Source organism: Equus asinus, chromosome 24 (genome assembly GCF_041296235.1).
Source record: "Equus asinus isolate D_3611 breed Donkey chromosome 24, EquAss-T2T_v2, whole genome shotgun sequence".
In the NCBI taxonomy this organism is placed as follows: Eukaryota; Metazoa; Chordata; class Mammalia; order Perissodactyla; family Equidae; genus Equus; species Equus asinus.
In genome coordinates, this window is record NC_091813.1 from 2,763,280 (window position 1) to 2,777,870 (window position 14,591).

The following is a 14,591-nucleotide window of genomic DNA, read 5'->3' on the forward strand; positions in this document are numbered from 1 at the left end:
TACCTTGCTTCCAAATCTTTGGGAAGCTAAGAAACAACTGGCTCTGCACAGTGCTCTTACACCTACCGGGAACATCTCTTACCAAGGCCTGTCAAACGCTGTTTCTTTGCAGGCCTGATCAGGCTGAAGTAGAACTCCTGCTCTGCGTGTGCTCCATTGGCCTAGAGCTTCCCGACCCAAAAGGCTGCCTTGTTCCCAAACGACCAGAGGGGTCCCAAGCATCTTGCTTCCAGCTTTTCAGGAAGGTAAGAAACAACTGGCTCTGCCCAGTGCTCTTACAGCCTACCGGGAACATCTCTTACCAAGGCCTGTGAAACGCAGTTTCCTGGCAGGCCTGATCTGGCTGAAGTAGAACTTCTGCTCTGGGTGTGCTCCATTGCCCTAGAGCTGCCAGGCCCAAGGTGCTGCCTTGTTTCCAAAGGGGCAGAGAAGCCCCAAAGCATCTTGCTTCCAGCTCTCTGGGAAGCTAAGAACCAACTCGCTCTGCCCCGTGCTCTTACAGCCTACCGGGAGCATGTCTTTGAAAGGCCTGTGAAACGCACTTCCTTGGCAGGCCTGACCTGGCTGAAATAGAACTTCTGCTCTGGGTGTCCTCCATTGCCCTAGAGCTGCCAGGCCCAAAGGTCTGCCTTTTTCCAAAGACGGAGAGTGGACCCAAAGCATCTTGCTCCCAGCTCTTCGGGAAGCTAGGAAACAGCTGGCTCTGCCCAGTGCTCTTACAGCCTAAGAGAACATCTCTTTGAAAGGCCTGTGAAACGCAGTTTCTTGGCAGGCCTGACCTGGCTGAAGTAGAACTTCTGTTCTGGTTGTGCTACATAGGCCTAGAGCTACCAGGACCTAAGGGCTGCCTTGATTCCAAAGGGGGAGAGAGGCCCCTAAGCATCTTGCCTCCAGCACTTTGGGAAGCTAAAAAACAACTGGCTCTGCCCAGTGCTCTCACAGCCTACCGTGAACATCTCTTACCAAGGGCTGTGAAACGCAGTTTCTGGGCAGGACTGATCTGCCTGAAGTAGAACTTCTGCTGTGGGTGTGCTCCATTGGCCTAGAGCTGCCAGGCCCAAACGGCTGCCTTGTGTCCAAAGGGAGAGAGAGGCCCCAAAGCATCTTGCTTCCAGCTCTGTGGGAAGCTAAAGCAACTGGCTCTCCACAGTGCTCTCACAGCCTACCGGGAACATCTCTTACCAAGGCCTGTGAAACGCAGTTTCTTGGCAGGCCTGATCTGGCTGAAGTAGAACTCCAGCTCTGGGCGTGCTACTTTGGCCTAGAGCTGCCAGGCCCAAAGGGCCGCCTTGTTTCCAAAGGGGCTGAGAGTCCCCAAAGTATCTTGCTTCCAAATCTTTGGGAAGCTAAGAAACAACTGGCTCTGCACAGTGCTCTCACAGCCTACCGGCAACGTGACAGAGAAAGGCCTGTGAGACGCAGTTTCTTGGAAGGCCTGATCTGGCTGAGGTAGAACTTCTGCTCTGGGTGTACTCCATTGGCCTAGGGCTGCCAGGCCCAAAGGGCTGCCTTTATTTCCAAAGTGTGAGAGAGGCCCCAAAGCATCTTGCTTCCTGCTCTCTGGGAAGCTAAAACAGCTGGCTCTGCACAGTGCTCTCAAAGCCAACCGGGAACGTCACATACAAAGGCCTGTGAAACGCAGCTTCTTGACAGGCCTTATCTGGCTGAGGTAGAACTTGTGCTCTGGGTGTGCTACTTTGGCCTAGAGCTGCCAGGCACAAAGGCTGCTTTGTTTCCAAAGGGGGAGAGAGCCCCAAATCATGTTGCTTCCAGCTGTTTTTGAAGCTAAGAAACAACTCGCTCTGCCAGGTACTCTTACAGCCTTCCGGGAACACCTCTTACGAAGGCCTGTGAAAAGCAGTTTCTTGGCAGGCCTGATCTGGCTGAGGTCGAACTTCTGCTCTGGGTGTGCTCCATTGCCCTAGAGCTGAAAGGCCCAAAGGGCTGCCTTGTTTCCAAAGGGGGAGAGAGGCCCCAAAGCATCTTGCTTCCACCTCTTGGGAAGCTAAGAAACAACTGGCTGTGCCCAGTGCTCTTATAGCCTAAGAGAACATCTCTTATCAAGGCCTGTGAAACGCACTTTCTAGGCAGGCCTGATCTGGAAGAAGTAGAACTTCTGCTCTGGTTGTGCTCCATTGCCCTAGAGCTGCCAGACCCAACGTGCTGCCTTGTTTCCAAACGGGCAGAGAGGCCCCAAAGCGTCTTGCTTCCAGCTGTTTGGGAAACAAGGAAACAACTGGCTCTGCACCGTGCTCTCACAGCCTACCGGGAACGTCACATACAAAGGCCTCTGAAACGCAGTTCCTTGGCAGGCCTGATCTGGCTGAGGTAGAACTTCTGCTCTGGGTGTGCTCCATTGGCCTAGAGCTGAAAGGCCCAAAGGTCGGCCTTGTTGGCAAAGGGGCAGGGAGCCCCCAAAGCATCTTGCTTCCAGCTCTTTGGAGAGCTAAGAAACAACTGGCTCTGCCCAGTGCTCTTACAGCCTAAGAGACAATCTCTTACCAAGGCCTGTGAAACGCACTTTGTTGGTGGCCTGATTTAGCTGAAGTAGAACTTCTGCTCTGGGTGTGCTCCATTGGCCTAGAGCTGCCTGGCCCAGAGGGCCGCCTTGTTTGCAAAGGGGATGAGAGGCCCCAAAGCATCTTGCTTCCAGCTCTTCGGGAAGCTAAGAAACATCTGGCGTTGCCCAGTGCCCTTACAGCCTACCGGGAAAATCTCTTACCAAGGCCTGTGAAACGCCGTTTCCTGGCAGGCCTGATTTGGCTGAAGTAGAACTTCTGCTCTGGGTGTGCTCCATTGCCCTAGAGCTGCCATGCCCAAGGTGCTGCCTTGTTTCCAAAGGGGCAGAGAGGCCCCAAAGCATCTTGCTTCCAGCTCTCTGGGAAGCTAAGAACCAACTCGCTCTGCCCCGTGCTTTTACAGCCTACCGGGAACATGTCTTTGAAAGGCCTGTGAAACGCACTTCCTTGGCAGGCCTGACCTGGCTGAAATAGAACTTCTGCTCTGGGTGTGCTCCATTGCCCTAGAGCTGCCAGGCCCAAAGGGCTGCCTTTTTCCAAAGACGGAGAGTGGACCCAAAGCATCTTGCTCCCAGCTCTTCGGGAAGCTAAGAAACAGCTGGCTCTGCCCAGTGCTCTTACAGCCTAAGAGAACATCTCTTTGAAAGGCCTGTGAAACGCAGTTTCTTGGCAGGCCTGACCTGGCTGAAGTAGAACTTCTGTTCTGGTTGTGCTACATAGGCCTAGAGCTACCAGGACCTAAGGGCTGCCTTGTTTCCAAAGGGGGAGAGAGGCCCCAAAGCATCTTGCCTCCAGCACTTTGGGAAGCTAAAAAACAACTGGTTCTGCCCAGTGCTCTCACAGCCTACCGTGAACATCTCTTACCAAGGGCTGTGAAACGCAGTTTCTGGGCAGGACTGATCTGCCTGAAGTAGACCTTCTGCTGTGGGTGTGCTCCATTGGCCTAGAGCTGCCAGGCCCAAACGGCTGCCTTGTGTCCAAGGGAGAGAGAGGCCCCAAAGCATCTTGCTTCCAGCTCTGTGGGAAGCTAAAGCAACTGGCTCTCCACAGTGCTCTCACAGCCTACCGGGAACATCTCTTACCAAGGCCTGTGAAATGCAGTTTCTTGGCTGGCCTGATCTGGCTGAAGTAGAACTCCTGCTCTGGGCGTGCTACTTTGGCCTAGAGCTGCCAGGCCCAAAGGGCCGCCTTGTTTCCAAAGGGGCTGAGAGTCCCCAAAGTATCTTGCTTCCAAATCTTTGGGAAGCTAAGAAACAACTGGCTCTGCACAGTGCTCTCACAGCCTACCGGCAACGTGACAGAGAAAGGCCTGTGAGACGCAGTTTCTTGGAAGGCCTGATCTGGCTGAGGTAGAACTTCTGCTCTGGGTGTACTCCATTGGCCTAGGGCTGCCAGGCCCAAAGGGCTGCCTTTATTTCCAAAGTCTGAGAGAGGCCCCAAAGCATCTTGCTTCCTGCTCTCTGGGAAGCTAAAACAACTGGCTCTGCACAGTGCTCTCAAAGCCAACCGGGAACGTCACATACAAAGGCCTGTGAAACGCAGCTTCTTGACAGGCCTTATCTGGCTGAGGTAGAACTTGTGCTCTGGGTGTGCTACTTTGGCCTAGAGCTGCCAGGCACAAAGGCTGCTTTGTTTCCAAAGGGGGAGAGAGGCCCCAAATCATGTTGCTTCCAGCTGTTTTTGAAGCTAAGAAACAACTCGCTCTGCCAGGTACTCTTACAGCCTTCCGGGAACACCTCTTACGAAGGCCTGTGAAAAGCAGTTTCTTGGCAGGCCTGATCTGGCTGAGGTCGAACTTCTGCTCTGGGTGTGCTCCATTGCCCTAGAGCTGAAAGGCCCAAAGGGCTGCCTTGTTTCCAAAGGGGGAGAGAGGCCCCAAAGCGTCTTGCTTCCACCTATTGGGAAGCTAAGAAACAACTGGCTGTGCCCAGTGCTCTTATAGCCTAAGAGAACATCTCTTATCAAGGCCTGTGAAACGCACTTTCTAGGCAGGCCTGATCTGGAAGAAGTAGAACTTCTGCTCTGGTTTTGCACCATTGCCCTAGACCTGCCAGACCCAACGTGCTGCCTTGTTTCCAAAGGGGTAGAGACGCCACAAAGCGTCTTGCTTCCAGCTGTTTGGGAAACAAGGAAACAACTGGCTCTGCACCTTGCTCTCACAGCCTACCGGGAACGTCACATACAAAGGCCTCTGAAACGCAGTTCCTTGGCAGGCCTGATCTGGCTGAAGTAGGACTTCTGCTCTGGGTGTGCTCCATTGGCCTAGAGCTGAAAGGCCCAAAGGGATGCCTTGTTTGCAAAGGGGCAGAGAGGCCCCAAAGCATCTTGCTTCCAGCTCTTTGGGAAGCTAAGAAACAACTGGCTCTGCCCAGTGCTCTTACAGCCTGAGAGAAAATCTCTCACCAAGGCCCGTGAAACGCACTTTGTTGGTGGCCTGATCTAGCTGAAGTAGAACTTCTGCTCTGGGTGTGCTCCATTGCCCTAGAGCTGCCTGGCCCAAAGTGCCGCCTTGTTCGCAAAGGGGATGAGAGGCCCCAAAGCATCTTGCTTCCAGCTCTCTGGGAAGCTAAGAACCAACTCGCTCTGGCCCGTGCTCTTACAGCCTACCGGGAACATGTCTTTGAAAGGCCTCTGAAACGCAGTTTCTTGGCAGGCCTGATCTGGCTGAAGTAGAACTCCTGCTCTGGGCGTGCTACTTTGGCCTAGAGCTGCCAGGCCCAAAGGGCCGCCTTGTTTCCAAAGGGGCTGAGAGTCCCCAAAGTATCGTGCTTCCAAATCTTTGGCAAGCTAAGAAACAACTGGCTCTGCACAGTGCTCTCACAGCCTACTGGCAACGTGACAGGGAAAGGCCTGTGAGACGCAGTTTCTTGGAAGGCCTGATCTGGCTGAGGTAGAACTTCTGCTCTGGGTGTGCTCCATTGGCCTAGAGCTGAAAGGCCCAAAGGTCGGCCTTGTTGGCAAAGGGGCAGGGAGCCCCCAAAGCATCTTGCTTCCAGCTCTTTGGAGAGCTAAGAAACAACTGGCTCTGCCCAGTGCTCTTACAGCCTAAGAGACAATCTCTTACCAAGGCCTGTGAAACGCACTTTGTTGGTGGCCTGATTTAGCTGAAGTAGAACTTCTGCTCTGGGTGTGCTCCATTGGCCTAGAGCTGCCTGGCCCAAAGGGCCGCCTTGTTTGCAAAGGGGATGAGAGGCCCCAAAGCATCTTGCTTCCAGCTCTTCGGGAAGCTAAGAAACATCTGGCGTTGCCCAGTGCTCTTACAGCCTACCGGGAACATCTCTTACCAAGGCCTGTGAAACGCCGTTTCCTGGCAGGCCTGATTTGGCTGAAGTAGAACTTCTGCTCTGGGTGTGCTCCATTGCCCTAGAGCGGCCAGTCCCAAAGTGCTGCCCTGTTTCCAAGGGGCAGAGAGGCCCAAAGCATCTTGCTTCCCGGTCTTTGCGAAGCTAAGAAACAACTGGCTCTGCCCAGTGCTCTTACACCTACCGGGAACATCTCTTACCAAGGCCTGTCAAACGCTGTTTCTTTGCAGGCCTGATCAGGCTGAAGTAGAACTCCTGCTCTGCATGTGCTCCATTGGCCTAGAGCTTCCCGACCCAAAAGGCTGCCTTGTTCCCAAACGGGCAGAGGGGTCCCAAGCATCTTGCTTCCAGCTTTTCAGGAAGGTAAGAAACAACTGGCTCTGCCCAGTGCTCTTACAGCCTACCGGGAACATCTCTTACCAAGGCCTGTGAAACGCAGTTTCCTGGCAGGCCTGATCTGGCTGAAGTAGAACTTCTGCTCTGGGTGTGCTCCATTGCCCTAGAGCTGCCAGGCCCAAAGGGCTGCCTTTTTCCAAAGACGGAGAGTGGACCCAAAGCATCTTGCTCCCAGCTCTTCGGGAAGCTATGAAACAGCTGGCTCTGCCCAGTGCTCTTACAGCCTAAGAGAACATCTCTTTGAAAGGCCTGTGAAACGCAGTTTCTTGGCAGGCCTGACCTGGCTGAAGTAGAACTTCTGTTCTGGTTGTGCTACATAGGCCTAGAGCTACCAGGACCTAAGGGCTGCCTTGTTTCCAAAGGGGGAGAGAGGCCCCAAAGCATCTTGCCTCCAGCACTTTGGGAAGCTAAAAAACAACTGGCTCTGCCCAGTGCTCTCACAGCCTACCGTGAACATCTCTTACCAAGGGCTGTGAAACGCAGTTTCTGGGCAGGACTGATCTGCCTGAAGTAGACCTTCTGCTGTGGGTGTGCTCCATTGGCCTAGAGCTGCCAGGCCCAAACGGCTGCCTTGTGTACAAAGGGAGAGAGAGGCCCCAAAGCATCTTGCTTCCAGCTCTGTGGGAAGCTAAAGCAACTGGCTCTCCACAGTGCTCTCACAGCCTACCGGGAACATCTCTTACCAAGGCCTGTGAAACGCAGTTTCTTGGCAGGCCTGATCTGGCTGAAGTAGAACTCCTGCTCTGGGCGTGCTACTTTGGCCTAGAGCTGCCAGGCCCAAAGGGCCGCCTTGTTTCCAAAGGGGCTGAGAGTCCCCAAAGTATCTTGCTTCCAAATCTTTGGGAAGCTAAGAAACAACTGGCTCTGCACAGTGCTCTCACAGCCTACCGGCAACGTGACAGAGAAAGGCCTGTGAGACGCAGTTTCTTGGAAGGCCTGATTTGGCTGAGGTAGAACTTCTGCTCTGGGTGTACTCCATTGGCCTAGGGCTGCCAGGCCCAAAGGGCTGAGTTTATTTCCAAAGTGTGAGAGAGGCCCCAAAGCATCTTGCTTCCTGCTCTCTGGGAAGCTAAAACAACTGGCTCTGCACAGTGCTCTCAAAGCCAACCGGGAACGTCACATACAAAGGCCTGTGAAACGCAGCTTCTTGACAGGCCTTATCTGGCTGAGGTAGAACTTGTGCTCTGGGTGTGCTACTTTGGCCTAGAGCTGCCAGGCACAAAGGCTGCTTTGTTTCCAAAGGGGGAGAGAGGCCCCAAATCATGTTGCTTCCAGCTGTTTTTGAAGCTAAGAAACAACTCGCTCTGCCAGGTACTCTTACAGCCTTCCGGGAACACCTCTTACGAAGGCCTGTGAAAAGCAGTTTCTTGGCAGGCCTGATCTGGCTGAGGTCGAACTTCTGCTCTGGGTGTGCTCCATTGCCCTAGAGCTGAAAGGCCCAAAGGGCTGCCTTGTTTCCAAAGGGGGAGAGAGGCCCCAAAGCATCTTGCTTCCACCTCTTGGGAAGCTAAGAAACAACTGGCTGTGCCCAGTGCTCTTATAGCCTAAGAGAACATCTCTTATCAAGGCCTGTGAAACGCACTTTCAAGGCAGGCCTGATCTGGAAGAAGTAGAACTTCTGCTCTGGTTGTGCTCCATTGCCCTAGAGCTGCCAGACCCAACGTGCTGCCTTGTTTCCAAAGGGGCAGAGAGGCCCCAAAGCGTCTTGCTTCCAGCTGTTAGGGAAACAAGGAAACAACTGGCTCTGCACCTTGCTCTCACAGCCTACCGGGAACGTCACATACAAAGGCCTCTGAAACGCAGTTCCTTGGCAGGCCTGATCTGGCTGAAGTAGGACTTCTGCTCTGGGTGTGCTCCCTTGGCCTAGAGCTGAAAGGCCCAAAGGGATGCCTTGTTTGCAAAGGGGCAGAGAGGCCCCAAAGCATCTTGCTTCCAGCTGTTTGGGAAGCTAAGAAACAACTGGCTCTGCCCAGTGCTCTTACAGCCTGAGAGAAAATCTCTCACCAAGGCCTGTGAAACGCACTTTGTTGGTGGCCTGATCTAGCTGAAGTAGAACTTCTGCTATGGGTGTGCTCCATTGGCCTAGAGCTGCCTGGCCCAAAGGGCCGCCTTGTTCGCAAAGGGGATGAGAGGCCCCAAAGCATCTTGCTTCCAGCTCTTCGGGAAGCTAAGAAACATCTGGCGTTGCCCAGTGCTCTTACAGCCTAAGGGGAACATCTCTTACCAAGGCCTGTGAAACGCAGTTTGTTGGTGGCCTGAACTGGCTGAAGTAGAACTTCTGCTCTGGGTGTGCTCCACTGGCCTAGAGCTACCTGCCCCAAAGTGCTGCCTTGATTCCAAAGTGAGAGAGTGGCACCAAAGCATCTTGCTTCCAGCTCTTCGGGAAGCTAAGAAACATCTGGCGTTGCCCAGTGCTCTTACAGCCTACCGGGAACATCTCTTACCAAGGCCTGTGAAACGCCGTTTCCTGGCAGGCCTGATTTGGCTGAAGTAGAACTTCTGCTCTGGGTGTGCTCCATTGCCCTAGAGCTGCCAGGCCCAAGGTGCTGCCTTCTTTCCAAAGGGGCAGAGAGGCCCCAAAGCATCTTGCTTCCAGCTCTCTGGGAAGCTAAGAACCAACTCGCTCTGGCCCGTGCTCTTACAGCCTACCGGGAACATGTCTTTGAAAGGCCTCTGAAACGCAGTTTCTTGGCAGGCCTGATCTGGCTGAAGTAGAACTCCTGCTCTGGGCGTGCTACTTTGGCCTAGAGCTGCCAGGCCCAAAGGGCCGCCTTGTTTCCAAAGGGGCTGAGAGTCCCCAAAGTATCGTGCTTCCAAATCTTTGGCAAGCTAAGAAACAACTGGCTCTGCACAGTGCTCTCACAGCCTACCGGCAACGTGACAGGGAAAGGCCTGTGAGACGCAGTTTCTTGGAAGGCCTGATCTGGCTGAGGTAGAACTTCTGCTCTGGGTGTGCTCCATTGGCCTAGAGCTGAAAGGCCCAAAGGTCGGCCTTGTTGGCAAAGGGGCAGGGAGCCCCCAAAGCATCTTGCTTCCAGCTCTTTGGAGAGCTAAGAAACAACTGGCTCTGCCCAGTGCTCTTACAGCCTAAGAGACAATCTCTTACCAAGGCCTGTGAAACGCACTTTGTTGGTGGCCTGATTTAGCTGAAGTAGAACTTCTGCTCTGGGTGTGCTCCATTGGCCTAGAGCTGCCTGGCCCAAAGGGCCGCCTTGTTTGCAAAGGGGATGAGAGGCCCCAAAGCATCTTGCTTCCAGCTCTTCGGGAAGCTAAGAAACATCTGGCGTTGCCCAGTGCTCTTACAGCCTACCGGGAACATCTCTTACCAAGGCCTGTGAAACGCCGTTTCCTGGCAGGCCTGATTTGGCTGAAGTAGAACTTCTGCTCTGGGTGTGCTCCATTGCCCTAGAGCGGCCAGTCCCAAAGTGCTGCCCTGTTTCCAAGGGGCAGAGAGGCCCAAAGCATCTTGCTTCCCGGTCTTTGCGAAGCTAAGAAACAACTGGCTCTGCCCAGTGCTCTTACACCTACCGGGAACATCTCTTACCAAGGCCTGTCAAACGCTGTTTCTTTGCAGGCCTGATCAGGCTGAAGTAGAACTCCTGCTCTGCATGTGCTCCATTGGCCTAGAGCTTCCCGACCCAAAAGGCTGCCTTGTTCCCAAACGGGCAGAGGGGTCCCAAGCATCTTGCTTCCAGCTTTTCAGGAAGGTAAGAAACAACTGGCTCTGCCCAGTGCTCTTACAGCCTACCGGGAACATCTCTTACCAAGGCCTGTGAAACGCAGTTTCCTGGCAGGCCTGATCTGGCTGAAGTAGAACTTCTGCTCTGGGTGTGCTCCATTGCCCTAGAGCTGCCAGGCCCAAAGGGCTGCCTTTTTCCAAAGACGGAGAGTGGACCCAAAGCATCTTGCTCCCAGCTCTTCGGGAAGCTAGGAAACAGCTGGCTCTGCCCAGTGCTCTTACAGCCTAAGAGAACATCTCTTTGAAAGGCCTGTGAAACGCAGTTTCTTGGCAGGCCTGACCTGGCTGAAGTAGAACTTCTGTTCTGGTTGTGCTACATAGGCCTAGAGCTACCAGGACCTAAGGGCTGCCTTGTTTCCAAAGGGGGAGAGAGGCCCCAAAGCATCTTGCCTCCAGCACTTTGGGAAGCTAAAAAACAACTGGCTCTGCCCAGTGCTCTAACAGCCTACCGTGAACATCTCTTACCAAGGGCTGTGAAACGCAGTTTCTGGGCAGGACTGATCTGCCTGAAGTAGACCTTCTGCTGTGGGTGTGCTCCATTGGCCTAGAGCTGCCAGGCCCAAACGGCTGCCTTGTGTACAAAGGGAGAGAGAGGCCCCAAAGCATCTTGCTTCCAGCTCTGTGGGAAGCTAAAGCAACTGGCTCTCCACAGTGCTCTCACAGCCTACCGGGAACATCTCTTACCAAGGCCTGTGAAACGCAGTTTCTTGGCAGGCTTGATCTGGCTGAAGTAGAACTCCTGCTCTGGGCGTGCTACTTTGGCCTAGAGCTGCCAGGCCCAAAGGGCCGCCTTGTTTCCAAAGGGGCTGAGAGTCCCCAAAGTATCTTGCTTCCAAATCTTTGGGAAGCTAAGAAACAACTGGCTCTGCACAGTGCTCTCACAGCCTACCGGCAACGTGACAGAGAAAGGCCTGTGAGACGCAGTTTCTTGGAAGGCCTGATTTGGCTGAGGTAGAACTTCTGCTCTGGGTGTACTCCATTGGCCTAGGGCTGCCAGGCCCAAAGGGCTGAGTTTATTTCCAAAGTGTGAGAGAGGCCCCAAAGCATCTTGCTTCCTGCTCTCTGGGAAGCTAAAACAACTGGCTCTGCACAGTGCTCTCAAAGCCAACCGGGAACGTCACATACAAAGGCCTGTGAAACGCAGCTTCTTGACAGGCCTTATCTGGCTGAGGTAGAACTTGTGCTCTGGGTGTGCTACTTTGGCCTAGAGCTGCCAGGCACAAAGGCTGCTTTGTTTCCAAAGGGGGAGAGAGGCCCCAAATCATGTTGCTTCCAGCTGTTTTTGAAGCTAAGAAACAACTCGCTCTGCCAGGTACTCTTACAGCCTTCCGGGAACACCTCTTACGAAGGCCTGTGAAAAGCAGTTTCTTGGCAGGCCTGATCTGGCTGAGGTCGAACTTCTGCTCTGGGTGTGCTCCATTGCCCTAGAGCTGAAAGGCCCAAAGGGCTGCCTTGTTTCCAAAGGGGGAGAGAGGCCCCAAAGCATCTTGCTTCCACCTCTTGGGAAGCTAAGAAACAACTGGCTGTGCCCAGTGCTCTTATAGCCTAAGAGAACATCTCTTATCAAGGCCTGTGAAACGCACTTTCAAGGCAGGCCTGATCTGGAAGAAGTAGAACTTCTGCTCTGGTTGTGCTCCATTGCCCTAGAGCTGCCAGACCCAACGTGCTGCCTTGTTTCCAAAGGGGCAGAGAGGCCCCAAAGCGTCTTGCTTCCAGCTGTTAGGGAAACAAGGAAACAACTGGCTCTGCACCTTGCTCTCACAGCCTACCGGGAACGTCACATACAAAGGCCTCTGAAACGCAGTTCCTTGGCAGGCCTGATCTGGCTGAAGTAGGACTTCTGCTCTGGGTGTGCTCCATTGGCCTAGAGCTGAAAGGCCCAAAGGGATGCCTTGTTTGCAAAGGGGCAGAGAGGCCCCAAAGCATCTTGCTTCCAGCTGTTTGGGAAGCTAAGAAACAACTGGCTCTGCCCAGTGCTCTTACAGCCTGAGAGAAAATCTCTCACCAAGGCCTGTGAAACGCACTTTGTTGGTGGCCTGATCTAGCTGAAGTAGAACTTCTGCTATGGGTGTGCTCCATTGGCCTAGAGCTGCCTGGCCCAAAGTGCCGCCTTGTTCGCAAAGGGGATGAGAGGCCCCAAAGCATCTTGCTTCCAGCTCTTCGGGAAGCTAAGAAACATCTGGCGTTGCCCAGTGCTCTTACAGCCTAAGGGGAACATCTCTTACCAAGGCCTGTGAAACGCAGTTTGTTGGTGGCCTGAACTGGCTGAAGTAGAACTTCTGCTCTGGGTGTGCTCCACTGGCCTAGAGCTACCTGCCCCAAAGTGCTGCCTTGATTCCAAAGTGAGAGAGTGGCACCAAAGCATCTTGCTTCCAGCTCTTCGGGAAGCTAAGAAACATCTGGCGTTGCCCAGTGCTCTTACAGCCTACCGGGAACATCTCTTACCAAGGCCTGTGAAACGCCGTTTCCTGGCAGGCCTGATTTGGCTGAAGTAGAACTTCTGCTCTGGGTGTGCTCCATTGCCCTAGAGCGGCCAGGCCCAAAGTGCTGCCCTGTTTCCAAGGGGCAGAGAGGCCCAAAGCATCTTGCTTCCCGGTCTTTGCGAAGCTAAGAAACAACTGGCTCTGCCCAGTGCTCTTACACCTACCGGGAACATCTCTTACCAAGGCCTGTCAAACGCTGTTTCTTTGCAGGCCTGATCAGGCTGAAGTAGAACTCCTGCTCTGCGTGTGCTCCATTGGCCTAGAGCTTCCCGACCCAAAAGGCTGCCTTGTTCCCAAACGGGTAGTGGGGTCCCAAGCATCTTGCTTCCAGCTTTTCAGGAAGGTAAGAAACAACTGGCTCTGCCCAGTGCTCTTACAGCCTACCGGGAACATCTCTTACCAAGGCCTGTGAAACGCAGTTTCCTGGCAGGCCTGATCTGGCTGAAGTAGAACTTCTGCTCTGGGTGTGCTCCATTGCCCTAGAGCTGCCAGGCCCAAAGGGCTGCCTTTTTCCAAAGACGGAGAGTGGACCCAAAGCATCTTGCTCCCAGCTCTTCGGGAAGCTATGAAACAGCTGGCTCTGCCCAGTGCTCTTACAGCCTAAGAGAACATCTCTTTGAAAGGCCTGTGAAACGCAGTTTCTTGGCAGGCCTGACCTGGCTGAAGTAGAACTTCTGTTCTGGTTGTGCTACATAGGCCTAGAGCTACCAGGACCTAAGGGCTGCCTTGTTTCCAAAGGGGGAGAGAGGCCCCAAAGCATCTTGCCTCCAGCACTTTGGGAAGCTAAAAAACAACTGGCTCTGCCCAGTGCTCTAACAGCCTACCGTGAACATCTCTTACCAAGGGCTGTGAAATGCAGTTTCTGGGCAGGACTGATCTGCCTGAAGTAGACCTTCTGCTGTGGGTGTGCTCCATTGGCCTAGAGCTGCCAGGCCCAAACGGCTGCCTTGTGTACAAAGGGAGAGAGAGGCCCCAAAGCATCTTGCTTCCAGCTCTGTGGGAAGCTAAAGCAACTGGCTCTCCACAGTGCTCTCACAGCCTACCGGGAACATCTCTTACCAAGGCCTGTGAAACGCAGTTTCTTGGCAGGCTTGATCTGGCTGAAGTAGAACTCCTGCTCTGGGCGTGCTACTTTGGCCTAGAGCTGCCAGGCCCAAAGGGCCGCCTTGTTTCCAAAGGGGCTGAGAGTCCCCAAAGTATCTTGCTTCCAGCTCTTCGGGAAGCTAAGAAACAACTGGCTCTGCACAGTGCTCTCACAGCCTACCGGCAACGTGACAGAGAAAGGCCTGTGAGACGCAGTTTCTTGGAAGGCCTGATTTGGCTGAGGTAGAACTTCTGCTCTGGGTGTACTCCATTGGCCTAGGGCTGCCAGGCCCCAAGGGCTGAGTTTATTTCCAAAGTGTGAGAGAGGCCCCAAAGCATCTTGCTTCCTGCTCTCTGGGAAGCTAAAACAACTGGCTCTGCACAGTGCTCTCAAAGCCAACCGGGAACGTCACATACAAAGGCCTGTGAAACGCAGCTGCTTGACAGGCCTTATCTGGCTGAGGTAGAACTTGTGCTCTGGGTGTGCTACTTTGGCCTAGAGCTGCCAGGCACAAAGGCTGCTTTGTTTCCAAAGGGGGAGAGAGGCCCCAAATCATGTTGCTTCCAGCTGTTTTTGAAGCTAAGAAACAACTCGCTCTGCCAGGTACTCTTACAGCCTTCCGGGAACACCTCTTACGAAGGCCTGTGAAAAGCAGTTTCTTGGCAGGCCTGATCTGGCTGAGGTCGAACTTCTGCTCTGGGTGTGCTCCATTGCCCTAGAGCTGAAAGGCCCAAAGGGCTGCCTTGTTTCCAAAGGGGGAGAGAGGCCCCAAAGCGTCTTGCTTCCACCTCTTCGGAAGCTACGAAACAACTGGCTGTGCCCAGTGCTCTTATAGCCTAAGAGAACATCTCTTATCAAGGCCTGTGAAACGCACTTTCTAGGCAGGCCTGATCTGGAAGAAGTAGAACTTCTGCTCTGGTTGTGCTCCATTGCCCTAGAGCTGCCAGACCAACGTGCTGCCTTGTTTCCAAAGGGGCAGAGAGGCCCCAAAGCGTCTTGCTTCCAGCTGTTAGGGAAACAAGGAAACAACTGGCTCTGCACCTTGCTCTCACAGCCTACCGGGAACAT